Raw genomic sequence first — 18,963 nt, 5'->3', positions numbered from 1 at the left:
GTCATTGTAGAGCTTAAGGCGGTTCACATGGATAACCCTTTTGGGTGTCCTGCTTGTGCCCAGGTCAACTAAGTAAGTGACCTCACTCTTTTTTTCTAGGATAGGGTAAGGGCCAGTCCATCTATCTTGGAGTGCCCTTGGTGCCACTGGCTCCAAAACCCACACCTGTTGCCCAGGTTGAAATTCAACCAGTGCAGCTTTTTGGTCATACCAGTGCTTCTGAAGCTCCTGGCTGGCCTCAAGATTCTTGGATGCCTTTTCCATGTACTCAGCCATTCTGGACCTTAGGCCAAGCACATCGTCCACTATAAATTGTTTGGGTTCTTGGAGAGGCCTCTCTCAGCCCTCCTTTACAGGACAAAGTGGTCCCCTCACAGGATGACCAAACAGAAGTTCAAAGGGTGAGAAACCTACTCCCTTCTGTGGCACTTCTCTGTAGGCGAAAAGCAGACATGGGAACAGGACATCCCATCTCCTCTTGAGTTTTTCAGGGAGTCCCATGATCATGCCTTGCAATGTCTTGTTAAATCTCTCAACATGATAGGGTGTAGTAAACTTGTACTGCACTCCACACTCCTTCCACATGTGTTTTAGGTAAACAGACATGAAGTTGGAACCTCTGTCTGAAACCACCTCCTTAGGAAACCCTACCCTGGTAAAGACACCCAGGAGGGCCTTGGCTACTGCAGGAGCTGTAGTAGTTCTAAGTGGAATTGCTTCAAGGTACCTAGTAGCATGATCCACTACTACTAGAATGAATTTGCTCCCTGGGGCTGTGGGAGGTTCAAGTGGACCCACTATGCCCACACCTACCCTTTCAAATGGAACCCCCACCACAGGCAGTGGTACCGGGGGGGCTTTGGGGGGCCACCTGTCTTGCCATTGGCCTGACAGGTAACACAGGAGCTTACAAACACCTTCACCTTTTGGTGCATCTGGGGCCAGTAAAAGTGACTAACAAGCCTTTCCCCAGTTTTAGTTTGCCCCAGATGTCCAGCTAGGGGGATGTCATGAGCCAAAGTTAGGAGGAACTCCCTGTACTTCTGTGGCACTAACACCCTCCTGGTGGCTCCAGGAGTGGGGTTTCTTGCCTCAGTGTACAGTAGTCCCTCTTCCCAATAGACTCTGTGAGTGCCACTGACATCTCCCTTTGCTTCTGAAACAGCTTGCTGCCTCAGGCTTTCAAGAGTGGAACAGTCTTGCTGACCCTGGCACGGCTCTTCTCTAGAGGGTCCCCCTGGGCCCAGGAGTTCAACCTGATAAGGGTCAAGCTCCATGGGCTCAGTTCCCTCAGGAGTATCCAAGTCTTCTCCCTCTGGAGAGGGGTCCTGAGTGGTTTGCTGTACAAAAGCTGGTCCCCCAGTCTTCTTAGCTTTCCTCTTGGTTGGTTGGGCCATACTTTCAGGCTCCAATCCTACTTTTTCACCCTTCCTCTTGCTCTGTGCTCTTGTTTGCACACACACCAATTCAGGTATACCCAGCATGGCTGCATGGGTTTTCAACTCAACTTCATCCCAGGCTGAGGTTTCCAGGTCATTTCCAAGCAGACATGCAGCTGGTAACTTTTGAGAGACCACTACCTGTTTCAGGCCAGTAACCCCCCCCCCCCCCGCCTGCCTAATGTCACCATAGCCATTGGATGATTAGTGGTAACACTGTCAGCATTGGTGACTGGGTAAGTTTTCCCAATCAAGTATTGCTCAGGGGAAAACAGTGTGTCTCTCACCATAGTGACACTGGCACATGTATCCCTCAGAGCTTCTATCCTAGTTCCATTACCCAGGGGTATTGTAAGTACTTCTTTAAGTTGGGTGGCCACACAGCTACAGTGACAAATTCAGCTTCCCCTTCTGAAACCAGAACTGCTTCAGTGTGCATCCTGATTTGCTCTGGGCACACTGTTGATCCCATCTGTAGACTTGCTACCCCAGGTGTAGCTGTACTGGTTGCCTTAGGGGCTTTGTTGTCGGGGCAAGATTTATCTACGGTTAAGTGTCCCAACTTCTTACAGTTGTTACACCAGGCCTTTAAAGGATCAAAGTTCTTCCCCCTATTGGGCTGAGGCACATAGGGAGTAGTTTGGGACCAACCCCACTGTACAGGTTGTTGGGGCCCTTTAGAATACTCAGACTTTTTATCTTGGGATTCTCACTACCTTTCCCCTGGGTAGGTTTTGTAACCACCTTCTTTTGGTCATCCCCAGTGGTTCTCCTTGTCACCCTAGTCTTGACCCAGTGGTCTGCCTTCTTTCCCATTTCTTGGTGAGAAATTAGACCTAAGTCTACCAAATGCTGATGTAACTTTTCATTTGTGCAATTACTTAGTATATGTTCCTTCATAAACAAATTGTAAAGTCCAGTAAAATCATGCACATTGTGTCCAGTTAACCAACCATCCAGTGTCTTTACTGAGTAGTCTACAAAATCAATCCAGGACTGGTTCTGGGTTTTGTGAGACCCCCTGAATCTAATTCTATACTCCTTAGTGGTGAGCCCAAATCCCTCAACCAGAGTCTTCTTCATGAGGTCATAGGACCCTGCATCTGGCCCAGAGAGGGTCAGAAGCCTGTCTCTGCAGTTACCAGAGAACAGTTCCCAAAGGAGTGCCCCCCTGAGAGGTTTCTTTACTTTTCTCATGTCACAAGCCCTCTCAAAGGGTGTGAACCATTTGGTGATGTCATCACCTTCCTCAAATGTAGGGACAACCCCTTTGGGGATTTTAGAATCATAAGACTGCTCTTTATCCTTATTATTTGTATTGCTGCCACCATTGATGGGTTCTAAACCATCTCCTTCCTTTCTTTCTCTAGAGCCAGGAGTCTGGACTCTAGTTCTAATCTCTTGGCCAGCTTTGCTAGAAAGCTGTCCTCTTCACTGGGGTAGTCCCCAGTGTTTTCTCTGGGACCTGGTCCACCTATGTGGTCTCTAGGTCCCCAGAGGTTGATTCTTGGAGTTAAGGGTATGGGGGCCCTCTCCTCCCTAGGGATGACTGGAGGGGAGTCATTATCCACCTCATCCTCCACCCTTTCCTCCTCTGACTGGTCATCACCATGTTCAGAGGGGTGACCTTTAGCATACTCAGCCAGGAGCTCCTGGAGCCCTTGTTTGGTTGGATGCAGGCCCATTGATATATTTGTTAGTTTGCATAAGGACCTCGAGTCCTTGAAAGACAAGTGAAAGTAAGGTGTGAGGTCGAGCTCCTCCACCAGGTCCTGCATGTTATTATTTTCACTAATAGCTGGGTTCCTTTGAGACATTCTAACCTGACAGTTCTAACCCTCTACCCTTGACTACAGTGACTTTTATTTCTCTAAAATTTAAGGGGACCTAAGCAAGGCCCTGACAAGACTTTCAGTATTTTGGAAAGTCCAATTTAGGAAAATCAGAATTCTAAAGGCAATTTAAGCGTTCTGTCGTGTGATCAGATGGTAACCAAGTAGTCCAACAAATGCAAGTTTGTATCCCACCGCTGCCACCAATGTAAGAAAGCGGCTCTGTATATACTGTACCAAGGTAAGGTACAGGGTGTACAGAGTCCATAGTCTGAATATCAAATTAAACTGAAACACTATTAAAATGATTTAAAAAGATTTTTATTTTTATTTTGTCTAAAATGACAGAAAAAATGTTTTCGTTTTTGTTGGCTCAAAGACAGATATCATCTCACAGTTGCAATTTACAGTATACAGTTCTATATAGTTAAAAACAATTTTTATGCACAAAACATACCAATAGAGAATATAATAATCTCAATAAAAACAATTTCATCTAATTCCTATTCTAAACCCATACACTTAACAGAGAGACAAAGACAGACAGTTAATTTTGTCATTATTGTAACACATCCGTTTTAAAAATTTCAAGATGCTATTCTTAGGAACAATCAGATCATAATATGTCTCAAAGAAAAGCTATTCATGCGGATTGTGTCAAATTATAGCGTCGACGCGTTTCGATGGTTTTAACTAATACTCCATCTTTATCAAGGCAATAATAACGTCCCTCTTGTTATAGGCACTGGTTGGTTGCCGTTGTTATTCAATCCTGTTAGCAAATACAATAAATCAGGAAAGGAAGACATCAGTTCACAAGATTTAGCTGTATACATTTTCTATCACATGAACTGCTTTCCATCAATTGAATCCAAATGAACCATTATATTTTATCAGGTCTCATAATGACATATATATAGTTTTGTTATCCAACACCATTGTGTCTCCATATACATTACACAATTAGCCTATTATATACTATCAGATGGGCTCTAAAGAGGTCAAATCTTAATGGGTATATGAACACCCCATTATTGGCAAAAAGTATATAAAAAAGAGTTACCTTATATCATATAATGCTGATTTCAAATATATAAATAAAGTCGATAAATCTTTGCCATTGAATTGGGTAAAGTCTGGAAAAATACAATGGTTATAGAATGCGTCAATGTGGACCTCCTTTTCATGTGTTATTGTATTGTATTCATTAAAAAGGAGATACTAGTGGTACCCTGACTCTTACCTCTATATGCACGTTTAGTAATCGCCTTAAGTTAAAGAACAGTCCTCGTCCTCGGGCCTACATGTGCAGACATACCTAGCCATAGGAAAAAGATGAAGATCTTCAATTCTATTGTCTGATAGATATATCATTATTGTTTTAAATGGGAATCTTCTAATTTTATCTACTAAGTCTATATCCTGCTATTCCTGGTCTCCATATTGTATGTTCCCCGCCAGTTGGTATTAGACTATCGGGCATAGATACGCTTTATTTTTTCTTTTTTTTCTCTTTTTTTGGTTCATTTGCAAACTAATATATACATTTGTTTTATAATATAATATTCTCATATCTCAGAGTTCATTAAAAGCACAAAAGTGTTTCTTTATATTAAAAAAGGTGTATTAGAAAGATTGCCTACCATATCTTTAAAATATCCACTGACTTGCAGTCCGTATGGTTCCCGTTTTAATTGTAAGTAAAGAGTATATATGGAATATGTAGCTCTCTCAAGGTGCCCGTTCTGAGCTACTAATTTGGTCACACAATACCTGTAAAACACAGGAAAACAAAGAATTGCCCTTTAAAGGTTGCTATTAGAGAAAATAAATAAGCATATGGCTAAAGCGAGACCCATAGATTGAAAGATTATCCTATGGTCCATACGTCTAACGATTTCTCGGTGATAAAAGGCTTCGCGCGTTTTCGATGTGGCTGAAAACCCCTACTCTGCCTGTTTAAATACTGCTCTACACATCACCGGATTGGTCAGTGTTTCGAAAGTTAAAATTTAAAATCTAAAACATGCGCGCTACATCTGTTCACACCGGAAGTAATGTGGTCCATATGTAAAGGACTGGTCCACCAGACAGCACGTATATTGCCTGAGTTACCCGGAACTAAAAACACTAAAGGCTCGAGAGGTGACTGAATGCAGCTTCAGGCTCCTTGGTTACGCATACACATACTTCCCTCATTGACCCGGAGGTATTTGGACTGCCAATCCAGGTTAGCCTCTACTCTACCTTTTTTGCCCCGGAAGTGAACGCGAAAGCGCCATGGATCGGCAAAAACCCGATGTTACTAATTTAGATGGGGCAGTATCGATCCTATATAAATATTTCAGTTTTTTCTTTTTAAATTTAAATCTTTGGATTTATCTTAGATGATTGTTGGATATAGACTTTGAAAGCTCCTTATTATCTCATTGTTGTATAGAGCCCATTGTTATACTCGGCAGATCACACGAAACATGTTCATGGTTATTATTCATATTTAACTCAAACGGTTTTCTACTATATGTCGGCCATATAAAATATATAAAAAACAAAATTTATTCTAATATTAATGTCCTACCTAATAATGGTTAACCAAATACAGTAGAAAAACCAGGAAGTCTATTCTTGTTATAGGACAGAACTCAGAATAACATTCTATTACACATTAGCCTACATGTTCTGGAGATTGCATTACAGAAACTTATTTATTATACACAACACCTCTCACTATAAATAGGTAAGTATATCTTTATTGATTTGCCACAAGTTTCATACAGTCTTCTCTAGTGTTTAAACCCTTATCTATAGTATTAAGGTAGCACATGTACCATTGTTCCCTCATTTTTCTAAGTGCGTCCAGGTTGCCACCTCTCCTGTTTATAGTCACTTTCTCCAATATGAACCACTTGAACTGATTATGTTGATGGCTTTCCTTAGAATAATGCCCTGTCATGGGTGCATTTTCTTTCCTATTCTTCAATGCTGATCTATGTTCTAGGAGTCTAATACGCAGCTCTCGGCCGGTCTCGCCCACGTATCCCAGTCCACACGGGCAGACCAGCAAATAAATCACGCCTTTGCTCCGGCAATTGTTTAGTGTTTTGGCAGCCAAGGTTTTACCATTGAATTTAAAGTCTTTGCCCTCAATACAGTTCGGACAAATGGAGCAAGTGCCACATGTGTAGTTCCCTATAGCTCTTTGATTCTGCAAAGTAGTTTGAATATTGCTGTCAATTTTTTTATAAGTTATCACAAGGGAATTTCTAATAGTTTTGTTTCGCCTAAATGAAAAAAGGTGTCTGCAGTTCATTATTCAAGATTTTCCAATTACGATTGATTATATTTTAAATTTTATTGCTCAAACATGAGTATTGGCTGACAAAAACAATCTGTTCTGAAGTTTTAGTCTTTTTTTCTTTATTGATATTGACCTAAATCACCAAAGGACAATATCCCCTTTGGGGAATTTTTAAGGTTGCGTCGTAATTGCTCAAGCCTCACTGATTTTTACCATCATGCTGAGATAATGGAAAACAAACTAAAGGCTAGAGGTTATCCTAAAAGACTAATTAAGCACTCCTTTAAGCGTGCTAGGCTTTATGATAGGGATCATCTTCTCAATATCAATAAAGAGAAAAAGACTAAAACTTCAGAACAGATTGTTTTTGTCAGCCAATACTCATGTTTGAGCAATAAAATTAAAAATATAATGAATCGTAATTGGAAAATCTTGAATAATGAACTGCAGACACCATTATCCAAACCCCTTTTTTCATTTAGGCGAAACAAAACTATTAGAAATTCCCTTGTGATAACTTATAAAAAAACTTGACAGCAATATTCAAACTACTTTGCTGAATCAAAGAGCAATAGGGAACTACACATGTGGCACTTGCTCCATTTGTCCGAACTATATTGAGGGCAAAGACTTTAAATTCAATGGTAAAACCTTGGTTGCCAAAACACTAAACAACTGCCGGAGCAAAGGCGTGATTTATTTGCGGGTCTGCCCGTGTGGACTAGGTTACATGGACGAGACCGGCCGAGAGCTGCGTATTAGACTCCTAAAACATAGATCAGCATTGAAGAATAGGAAAGAAAATGCACCCATGACAGGGCATTATTCTAAGGAAAGCCATCAACATAATCAGTTCAAGTGGTTCATATTGGAGAAAGTGACTATAAACAGGAGAGGTGGCAACCTGGACGCACTTAGAAAAATGAGGGAACAATGTTACATGTGCTACCTTAATACTATAGATAAGGGTTTAAACACTAGAGAAGACTGGATGAAACTTGTGGCAAATCAATAAAGATATACTTACCTATTTATAGTGAGAGGTGTTGTGTATAATAAATACGTTTCTGTAATGCAATCTCCAGAACATGTAGGCTAATGTGTAATAGAATGTTATTATGAGTTATGTCCTATAACAAGAATAGACTTCCTGGTTTTTCTACTGTATTTGGTTAACCATTATTAGGTAGGACATTAATATTAGACCACATTACTTCCGGTGTGAACAGATGTAGCGCGCATGTTTTAGAGCGCACAGCTGACTTAAATTTTAACTTTCGAAACACTGACCAATCCGGTGATGTGTAGAGCAGTTTTTAAACAGGCAGAGTAGGGGTTTTCAGCCACATCGAAATTGGGAGAACGCGTGAAACCTTTTATCACCGAGAAATCGTTACACGGTATGGACCATAGGATAATCTTTCAATCTATGGGTCTCGCTTTAGCCATATGCTTATTTATTTTCTCTAATAGCAACCTTTAAAGGGCAATTCTTTGCTTTCCTGTGTTTTACAGGTATTGTGTGACCAAATTAGTAGCTCAGAACGGGCACCTTGAGAGAGCTACATATTCCTTATATACTCTTTACATACAATTAAGACTGGAACCATATGGACTGCAAGTCAGTGGATATTTTAAAGATATGGTAGGCAATCTTTCTAATACCCTTTTTTTAATATAAAGAAACACTTTTGTGCTTTTAATGAACTCTGAGATATGAGAATATAATATTATAAAACAAATGTATATATTAGTTTGCAAATGAACCAAAAAAAGAGAAAAAAAGGAAAAAATAAAGCGTATCTATGCCCGATAGTCTAATACAAACTGGCGGGGAACATACAATATGGAGACCAGGAATAGCAGGATATAGACTTAGTAGATAAAATTAGAAGATTCCTATTTAAAACAATAATGATATATCTATCAGACAATAGAATTTAAGATCTTCATCTTTTTCCTATGGCTAGGTATGTCTGCACATGTAGGCACGAGGACGAGGACTGTTCTTTAACTTAAGGCGATTACTAAACGTGCATATAGAGGTAAGAGTCAGGGTACCACTGGTATCTCCTTTTTAATGAATACAATATAATTCCACATGAAAAGGAGGTCCACATTGACGCATTCTATACCCATTGTATTTTTCCAGACTTTACCCAATTCAATGGCAAAGATTTATCGACTTTATTTATATATTTGGAATCAGCATTATATGATATAAGGTAACTCTTTTTTATATACTTTTTGCCAATAATGGGGTGTTCATATACCCATTAAGATTTGACCTCTTTAGAGCCCATCTGATAGAATAGAATAGGCTAATTGTGTAATGTATATGGAGACACAATGGTGTTGGATAACAAAACTATATAAATGTCATTATGAGACCTGATAAAATATAATGGTTCATTTGGATTCAATTGATGGAAAGCAGTTCATGTAATAGAAAATGTATACAGCTAAATCTTGTGAACTGATGTCTTCCTTCCCTGAGTTATTGTATTTGCTAACAGGATTGAATAACAACGGCAACCAACCAGTGCCTATAATAAGAGGGACGTTATTATTGTCTTGATAAAGATGGAGTATTAGTTAAAACCATCGAAAAGCGTCGAAGCTATAATTTGACACAATCCGCATGAATAGCTTTTCTTTGAGACATATTATGATCTGATTGTTCCTAAGAATAGCATCTTGAAATTTTAAAAACGGATGTGTTACAATAATGACAAAATTAACTGTCTGTCTTTGTCTCTCTGTTAAGTGTATGGGTTTAGACTAGGAATTAGATGAAATTGTTTTATTGAGATTATTATATTCTCTATTGGTATGTTTTGTGTATAAAAATTGTTTTTAACTATATAGAACTGTATACTGTAAATTGCAACTGTGAGATGATATCTGTCTTTGAGCCAACAAAAACTAAAACATTTTTTCTGTCATTTTATACAAAATAAAAATAAAAATATTTTTTAATCATTTTAATAGTGTTTCAGTTTAATTTGATATTGTACATGTTCTAACCTATGGGCTGCTGTTTATATTTGCCATAATTATTGTGGTGTCTATTGAACTTCTCCACCAGGGAATTCTTTTTTTTCTCTTTATACAAGTACCCTATTCCCTTGGTTGTCACAAGGGGTCCCTCTCACTCTCATTTTAAAACAGAGTCCATAGTCCCCAGAGGTTAAAGTCAGATATAACCTTACTCTCTAAAGTGGTAGCTTGGTCGAGCAGTAAGGCAGTATCAGGGGACAGTGTAAAGCATTTGTTGTACACACTCAGTCAGCAGATGGTCTCACACACTCTAGAACTGAACTCTAGGTCAATTGTTTTGTATATAAAATATATTGTTGTTTTATTTTAGAACCACAAGTAGGTATAAAAATACTTTCTCAGAATGAGATGCTTTAGTTATATACTTTCAGTAAACAATAAACTTTTAAATGCAATAGCTACAGTTGTTGCAATAGGTAACACAATTCAAGCACAGTTATAACATTGAGCTCAATGGAGAATTTTAAGTAAATGCAATTTCAATTACTTTACGTATGATTTTCTTACTCAGGGCTGGATCCTGGATTCAGCCCTGGTGCATTTCCTGTAAACAGTTGAAAGAAATCGTTTTTGTTACACAGGCGATTTTTTAAGGAATATTTGTATGTTTCAAAAATCGACACTTAGAAGAATTTCTGGAGAAAACCAGGCAATGTTATCCTATGGAGGAAAATCAACTTATCGGTAAGTTACAATTGTATTGCTTTTCAGGGTCAGTGCTGGGCACCAAGATCCAGCACTGGGATCTCTCCTGGTAACAGGTGAGTAATTTCGCTTTCGTTGATCGGACAATTTTTAGTGAATATTTGAAAGTTTCAAAACTCGACACTTAGAAGAAACTTCAAGTGAAAACCATTCAATGTTACCCTATGGAAGAAATGCAAGTTATCAGCTTTCAGGTAAGTACTCGACTGGCAGAGGTAAGGTGCTGGGGTTAGACTCAGGGGTCTCCCAGGGTCAGGTAAGTACAGTTGTTACACCCTCAGCGCCACAGGGGCAGCCGGGTGCAGAGAGAGTAGGCCCAATGTTAGCCTATGGCGGGTATGGGGCCTTTGGTTGGTGGCTGCTAGCAAGCAGGCCACGCAGCTGTGGGAGCTGGGCTCCTGGTCACTTACTCAGGACAAGTGGGGAAGTAGATTAGGACAGATGCTGCACTTCCAGGGGCACTCCGGCGGCTGGGTGCAGGGTGCTTTTGAGCCTTCGGGCGCTCAATGTATTTCAATGGGAAAGTTGCAAAACGAACAAAGGCTGCAAGCTTGGGGACGAAGATTCTTCAGGTGCGACCACCACTTCGAGAGGTAAGTTGGGAAACTGGAGCAGGGGTGGACACCCAGGAGTTGGGCACAGGAGGCCGTGGGGCGCCGGGTGCAGGGGTGTCTTTTGGCGGCGGGAAATCTTACCCTCAGCTGGTCGTGGTTGGGGGGGTCCCTGGTTGTGAGGCTACAGGCGTTGTCAGGAGCGTCGAGGAGGGTCCTTGGGTGCTAGATTCTTGGTCACAGTCACCAGGGGGACGTCCCTGTGGTCTTTGTTCACTCAGGCACAGGCCGGGCTCGGCTGGTGCAGAGTGTGCTGGATTCGCGGTTACTGGCTGGCACCAGGGGATGTTGCTGTTTGAGCAGAACCACTGCTCGTGGGAGTCCCAGTCCATAGATGAGCAAGGCAGGCAGGTCCTCTGGGGTTTTTGAGGTTGCTGACCACAGGAGACGCCGGGATTTAGCAGGAGCAGGTTCGAGGGTCGACAGACCTGTAGGGCTGGGGCCAAGTCAGTTGGTGTTGTCCTCTTGTTAGCAGCTGCACGGTAGATCTTCTTTCTTCTTGTTCTTCTTCTTGATTCCAAATCAGGATCACAGGAAGGAAGGTTCAGGGTGCCCCCAAATACTAGATTTGGGGGCGTTACAGGTAGGTACAGGTCAGGGACCAATGGGTCCCTTCCCTGGGGTGGGAACACCCCCTAGCCTGCCACTCTCCAGTTGGAGGGGGGCAGGAGCCTAGTCCTGATTGGGTAGGGCTCCCCATCTTCACCTCGCCTCCCCCACCTGAGGGGTGGGGTTGGCAGAGGCTGGCACACCACCTTTCCTCACTTGGGTTTTCCCATCGATCTTCCCGCCAGAGAGGGGGTCAGAACCGGTGGGGGCCAGTTGCTGAGTACAGCAAGTGGCCTGGAGAAGCTCACAAAGGCGGCATGCCTTTGAAGCTTCCCCTGCCCATCCTGGGGGAGGAGACCTAGCACCTCACTCGGGATGTGCATTGTTGCAGGCCCACGAGAGCAGATGGCTCTCTACCCAGGGGTCCAGCAACATGTCTGCTGGGTGGCAGCCTAGGCAGCCTCTCAGTCAGGACGCTGGTTGTTGGTTAGTTTCAGGGGGCATTTCTAAGATGCCCTCTGTTGTGCATTTTACATTAAATCCCACACTGGCTTCAGTGTGGGTTTAATGGGCTGAGAAGTTTGATACCAAACTTCTCAGTCTTCAGTGCAGCCATCATGGTGCTGTGGAGTTGGTAATGACGACCTCCCAGCACCATATACTCTTAATGGCAACACTGCACTTGCAGGGCTCAGGAATGGAGCTGGGCACTGTAGGGGTACAGGACTCATGCACCTGTACCCTCACCACTGGCATAGGGCACCCAGCTAGAGGGGTGACTGAGGTATGCCAGGGCAGTGGTTTGTGGGCAGGGCACACAGGGATGTGTGCCATGTCGTGTCTGTGTTTTGTTCTGCACCCAGACACTCAGCCTGCAAAGGCAGTGTGTGTGTGTCAGGATACAGGGCCTCTAAGGGTGGCACAATAAGTGCTGCAGCCCTTAGGGGCCTTCTCTGGTCACAGTGCCCTGGGTACCTATGGTACCATTTACCAGGGGCTGTCATGTTGCCAGAGATGCCAATTGGGTTTAGGCTTCAATGCAGTTTTAGGGAAGGAACACAGGCCCTGGGCACCTGATTGGCAGGAGCCCAGGGCACACTCAGTCAAAGTACATCAGCAATTCAGCAAAAAGTGGGGGCATACCATGCAAGAAAGATGGCACTTTCTCACAGGACCAAAGTAGTGTCCCCCATCAAATGTGACAACAGAACATCTCTTCGCATGCCTACACACACTCAACTGTGTGGACACAGCCTGTTTTGATGGATCACATTGGTTCACATGAGAAGAAGTTGGATACCATACTCACATTGCTGAAGACACGTAAGCGCACAGGTCTACCAGCAACTTTCCTAACCACAATGTCTGGCTCACAGAGGTGGAGCTGCCATTGGGGACTCACCCCTAAGTGAAATGCGTGAGTCAGTCTCTCCCTGGGTACGCACAATGCTCATTGAGGCACACGATTTGGCATTCTAATCAACACTCATCACAGTTGAACACTAGTGAAGTTGCATACACTTTATTAGCATGTGCGTGTCAGTACGGGCAATACACGAGCCACAACATGCAGACCAATGCATCAGATGCTAACAGGCAGCATAGGAACATGTAGAGGTGCAAGACATGGGGATGCAAACATGAACAGAAATCATCACGGATGGCAACGGTCTCAGCCCACCTTGCCTTGATGGACGAGTGATGTGATGTTTGGCGTATGCTCATTGCACGGTGTCAGAGGACACCACTCACAGTCCATGGGATCTGCATAGTCCTGTACCACCGGACTGCACTCACTGTCTGCTCTGCTGACAGTGAGCAGGTGACAGAGTCCAAAAAGGTCACATGTAGAACTACATTGCCATGTGCGTACACTCCCTCCAGCAGGGTGTCAGATTGAGGAACGTTGCCATGCGCCGCTGTCCACTCACCTTGTACAGGTCTGTGTCAACTCGCAGTGTTGCACGCAAATGCATTCTGAGTCCAGGCGAATGCAGCCATGTCCACTGTAATAGTGGGATATGTGACCATTTCTCCAAGATGCAAAAGGGTTTTGGGACCTGTGCTCTGGGTTACAATCACTTGTGGCTGCAGGAACGTAGTTTCTCATCCATGAGATCGAGCCCAGCTTCATAGGCAATCAGTTACAAGTGTACGTCGTTGGCGTCTTCAACGAACACAAGGGCGAGCCAATCCATTAGCTGGTTCAGACAGATGTGCTCCGTCCACGCAGTTTCACCAATCCGCAACCCAGCCCAATAGGAAAGCACTTTGATGTGGTCACTGCACACAAGGAATTGTGCAATCTCCCATGCCCAACTGCCAGCATATACGCCAAATATCAAGGCATCCCATAAATGAGTATCATGGTTACACTCCTGGTCGTGGGCCAACAGGGGGCGCACACACATGTCATAATCCAGTTAAGCTACCATTGTGCTATCCAGGCACAATGGCAGACATCCATGGGCCACTCGAATATGCATGATCGACAGTAGAACCAGGGCTGGACGTAGGTGACGTACGCAAGTTGGAAGCTCAAACGGTGATTGATCCGCAGCACTGCCAATGGCAGAGCTCCCAACAGATGCAGCATTCGGTCACGGTACAGTTCCACGTGACACGTGACACGGGTTGTGCATGTTGCCGGGATGTCCTGCCATTGCGTTGTTGGGTCTCGAAGAACCGGCACTCTTCTGACCTGTGGCTGTTGTGTGGATGATATGCCACAGCTTGGAGCAATGAGTTATATTGGTGTGTAAAGTTTGGGCGTATGGGCTTTTCTGTGCTTAAGTGTCAAGGGCATTCCATGCATGAGTATCTCGAGCGAGGTCTTGTGTGTGTGGGGTGTGGATAAGTTGTTCTTTCATTAACGCTGTGTGGAGTGTGGGAGTCGTCATCTGCTATGGTGTATCTTTCAGGGAGTGCCTGCCGCATGCACTGCCAAGGTCGTAGGTGCAGATGTCCTTCCGCCTTCTGTATTGGGACAAAGGCGCTTTCACCCACAGTGTCAGTCTGACTACTGCTTGCATTCTTGAAATGTGATGTGGCTTTCGCTTTGCAAATGAGGCTCGGCCTTCGGCTTATGGTGCACCAAGAGCGATACACACACAACAGTTGGCATGTATCAGCCAAGACCCCGAGTGGCCTTGTGCTCCTTCTACAATCCCTTCCTGCGCGGCCGCCCTCCGTGTGCATGCAACAGGGCGACATTGTCGGTTGAGGTCGGTGTGACGCAGACACTGCAACACAGATTCACGCATCAGTTGTTTTCCTGTCCAGTCCAGAAATGAACCACACACAGGGCCCAGGGATGATTCTCTCTCTTTCTCTCTCTCCCTCTCTTCCTTTCACTGTCTCTCTCTTCCTCTGTTTCTCTCTCTCTCGTTCTCCCTCTCTCGACCTTTCTTTCTCTTTCTTTCTCTCTCTCTTTCTCTCTCTCTCTCTATGTCCTTTGATGAGCGTATGACACACCTTCTTATCTTGAATTTTGTCTTGCAGGCTGTGACTTACAGAATGTCTATGGGAGACCTGCCATGACTTTTCCAAATAGTAGTATTGAGTTACATTTGAATGAATTATTTTGGGGGGAAATTCAAAGGTGAATGAATGATTTACCTTTGTCTGTCCACACATGAATGTTAATTGTTGTTATTGTTCAGCTTCAGGCGAATTGTTTTGTTCAAGAATTTGTAAAGTTGATGTGAACTATCTTCATCCGGGAGATGGCCGGGATAGGGCCCAGGGAGGTGGGGGGGTTCCTGGGGTAGTGGCGGTGGGTGTTGTGGCCCTCTTGGGTGTCCGAGCAGCCTGATCAGTGGCTCCATGGCATCTGTTGCTCTTCAGGTGTGGCTGTGTGCTGGGCTCCCTTTCATGGTGCAGGTTGTCGTCTTACTTAACACCAGGTAAGTTCAGGTGTTAAATTCCTGCTGCTAATGCGCCTTATCTCATGTTTTGGGATCTTATCACAGATCTGGCTGGTCATTGAGAATGTTGCAAAGTCGTGTTGTCGCGGCTTTTTGCACGAGAACGCCTACTCTGCATCTCATTAGCGTTAGTTGCCGGTGTCATCCGTGGCTTTGTTTTTTGCAGCTACAATCGCAGGGAAATTGATTATATCAGCTGTTAGCACCAGCTTGTGAATGGTGCGATGAATTTATCATCACTTTGGCTGCGATAAAGTGCCGCTAACTCGGCGATAAGTCCTTGAGAATATCCCCCAGTGTTTCGTCATGCATTTCTGCATTTAAGATGCGAAGTTGACACCACTTTTTTTAGTGTTAGCACTCATCAATGTCCCATGCAGTGGTATTGAACATTTTTGGTATGTTATTTCCTGAGGATTTGAATTAATACATTAATTCTGTATGTTTAGAATATACTAAAAGATCTATGTATCCCTACTGAAACATATTTAGGGCTTGCCATTCTTATTTACTGAAACACAGAAATAGTACACTGATTCCCAGTATTTCTCTATTTCCATATCTGCAAAGTGTCAGTCCCATTTTAGTGCTTCACAATGTTTCACTGTTTCATAAGAAAATATATGAATCAATTGCACAAAGTTCACGCTGTAATTTAAAGAAAACCACCTAAATTCTGTAAAATTAATAGAATTTCACAAAAAAGAAAGCATTTGCAAAAAGTAGGTGAAAGCCTTCCACCACGGGCAGAATTTGTGACATTTTTATTTGGCAACATTTTCACCTAAGGTTACACTTGTAATCCCTGTGTTATGGTTTGCATAATTAACTAACACATCTTAGGTATGTTTCTTTTACATGCAGTATACAAATCCTAAGAAAAATAGTGGGAGGAGTTAATTAGCATATACCAGGAGCACCACATGGGAGATATCACAGGAAGTGAAGTAGGCGGAAGTAATGTCTTATTTCTCCAATATCATTTTCTTTAAAGATAATTGACTACTTTGTGTATTCTCTACACACCCAGTCACGTGAAGTGATAACTACACACTTAAGGCCTTATGGTGAGAACGGCGGTCCTAGGACTGCCCTACTTACGGTGGTGGTCCGACCACCACCACCACTGCAGGTCTGCCCTTTGTATTTCGAGTGTGGCTGTCAGGCCATGGCAGGGCCTCCGCCTCTGCCGGGATCCAGGATCATCCCTCAGCAGTGGTGCAGCGTAAACTGCCAGGAATATGCTGTCGGTGCTGCAGAGCCCACAATGAAAAGGGTGACAGAGATGCAACTAAGGGGACTCTAATACGGCCCCCTGAGGCTTCTGGGCCTGGGGGTGCATGTAGGACATACATGTTGTGCCCCCCCGGAATTTCACCACCAATCATGCTCAGAGTGGCATGCTCGACATGGTGCATGCCACACCGCACAGCAACATGCTGCAGGCGCTCTCACAGCAGCGGTCTGCTCTTAAGGCTCTCCTATAAGCCTAACACAGCTGCCGCCATGAGTCCACTGCAGCACCGCTAGCTCACCCTGAATTCAACTCAGAATGTGGCGGGCGGTCACACCACGGGCTTACCGGTCCTCCTGCAAGCGCAGCTGTGGTGGTACTCCCGGAGGCAGCCGCGGTCGGTAGTAGGAGTAACTGCAGGGCGGTGACGTGGGGAGGGGGAGGGGCAGGGTGGGGGGTAGTAAACTATGGATTACGGAGGTTTACAGGTAAAGTAACATATCAATTAATAAAACGAATTTCGTTGCGTGCATTGCATCGCATTTGGAGATGCAGTGCACGCAACGAAATTCGTTTTATTAATTTATATGTTAACTTACCTGTAAACCTCCGTAATCCATAGTTTACTACCCCCCCACCCTGCCCCTCCACCTCCCCACGTCACCGCCCTGCAGTTACTCCTACTACCGACCGCGGCTGCCCGGAGGACTGCCAAACTCGTAATAAAGCCCTTAATGAAGGTGAAGCTTGCATCTTCTGAGCTGGCTCCTCTCAATAGCTTGAACTGGTGGGTGTAACATCAAGATTGGGAGTGTGCGATGCACGGACATTCAAAACATTTTCAAAGACGCTGGCAGGTGAGTGCCTGACGTGTAGTTGTTTAGAAGGCAGCTTAGCTGCTCCAAATAAAATCAGCTGCCTAGTTACATCATGCCACTTGTAAAATCTTTAACCAGTCCTGGTTTCCTAGCTAACATCACTCTGCATGTTGGGATATTGGGACTATAGTGGCAGGGTAAAATCAAAATTACTATCCCCAGAATGCTACATGCTGTATTCTGAAAAGACAGGACTGGTTAATATTAGCAATCTGCAGCCACTTGGAAGTGGTACTGATCAGTAGTGGTACTTAACAGTAGTGGTCCGTGCAGGTAAGCGCAGTGGGGTGTTTTCGACAGACGACGGAATAGGATTTAATATTCCCTATTCCGTCGTCTGTCGACTCCCACCGCCCACCTCGCTTATCTACACCAACCACTACTTGTACTGCCGCTACTCGTACTGATAAATGCAATTTTCTTCCTTTTTTTCGCTCCACCCTTCAATTTTAATTTGTACCTGTTTTAAGTAGAAAGAGAAAGTTATTTTTACTCTAGGAGTGAAAATTGTTTCTGAGAACAGACTCTTTTCACTGCTCCTAAAACTGACATTTCTCTTCAGCTAATTTTGTCGCACAAGAAGCACATCCTTGTGCTGTCACTTTTATATTCCTGACAACATGGCAAGTTTTATAAGGCACGTTTTGGGGAAAGGTCCAAGCACAGAGATGTTTTAAGTCATGGGCAAATAGGTGATTGGCCAGGGCCCCCCTGGCAAAATAAACATTCTATCTCATTCACCTCTGTCCAGTTCCATATTTCAACTGCCTTTGAGTGAACCCTCTTATGAAAGTGTGGCTTCTTGCAGGCTTGAATTAACAGAAATGTAGTATTAAAATTCAAAGATGTTATAAACGTGGGCCCCAAAATACATCTTGACGGGCCCCAAAAATAATTTTACAAAGTGGGTTCTGGGGTCTCAGACACAGCAAGACATACAGAGCCCCCAAGTGATTTGGCAGAGGGAGCAGAATGTCTGAAGAAACACAAGAAAAACAATAGTAAAGTTTTGGTAGCTCCAGGACTGCCACTGTGCAGCCTCACAATAAAAGACTCCTCGTAGGCTCCTTTGGCCTAGGGTCACCTGCGTCTACCCCCACTTGTGTCTTATTTACATATGAATTTTAAAAGCAAATACATATTTCACAAACCAAAGTATGCTTTTTTTCAGCACGCCCTGTTTCTCTGGCACGTGACCTGATAAGGATATCACCTAGTTCACTTAACAACAGGCATAATCAATCTTCCCGCGTTAGAGAAACTCCTAGCTCTATTGTAAATGTATATTTATATTTAGGACATGTCGGTGTATGTAAAGAGAGCCGGAATGAGGAAGTGTTTAACAGACTGGATGATGAGAGATGAAGAGGCAACACCTGTGAATAAGAAAAGTGCTGGAACGGAAGCTGCATGCCAATGAAGGCGCTGACA

This window comes from Triturus cristatus, chromosome 3_2 (genome assembly GCF_964204655.1).
Source record: "Triturus cristatus chromosome 3_2, aTriCri1.1, whole genome shotgun sequence".
Taxonomy (NCBI): Eukaryota; Metazoa; Chordata; class Amphibia; order Caudata; family Salamandridae; genus Triturus; species Triturus cristatus.
This window is presented reverse-complemented; position numbering follows the sequence as displayed.